General features: G+C 29.7%; 1 protein-coding gene across 1 annotated transcript in view; it reads right to left on the minus strand.

Annotated features, from left to right (window-relative positions):
• The window catches only part of LOC122327541 (epsin-2-like), a 3,888-nt gene that overhangs the window by 1,722 nt on the left and 1,947 nt on the right, over positions 1 to 219 (minus strand). The gene's annotated exons all lie outside the window — the stretch shown is intronic.

Below are 219 nucleotides of genomic sequence, written 5' to 3' on the forward strand. Positions count from 1 at the left end.
TTTTTTTTTTTTTTTTTTTTTTAGTAAAGCCTAATGTGATCAGCACAGCAGGAAGCCGATACAAACTGTTGTCAATGTGCTATTATTAGCCACAGCACAGCCAAATGTGATTTTGTAAGTGATGGGCGTTTACTTGACATACTAGCTAGTTTTTGTGCATGTCTGCCTTCAAGATAATAAAATAAATAAATAAACAAACAAATATATATATATATTATA

The sequence above is a fragment of the Puntigrus tetrazona genome, chromosome 2 (genome assembly GCF_018831695.1).
Source record: "Puntigrus tetrazona isolate hp1 chromosome 2, ASM1883169v1, whole genome shotgun sequence".
In the NCBI taxonomy this organism is placed as follows: domain Eukaryota; kingdom Metazoa; phylum Chordata; class Actinopteri; order Cypriniformes; family Cyprinidae; genus Puntigrus; species Puntigrus tetrazona.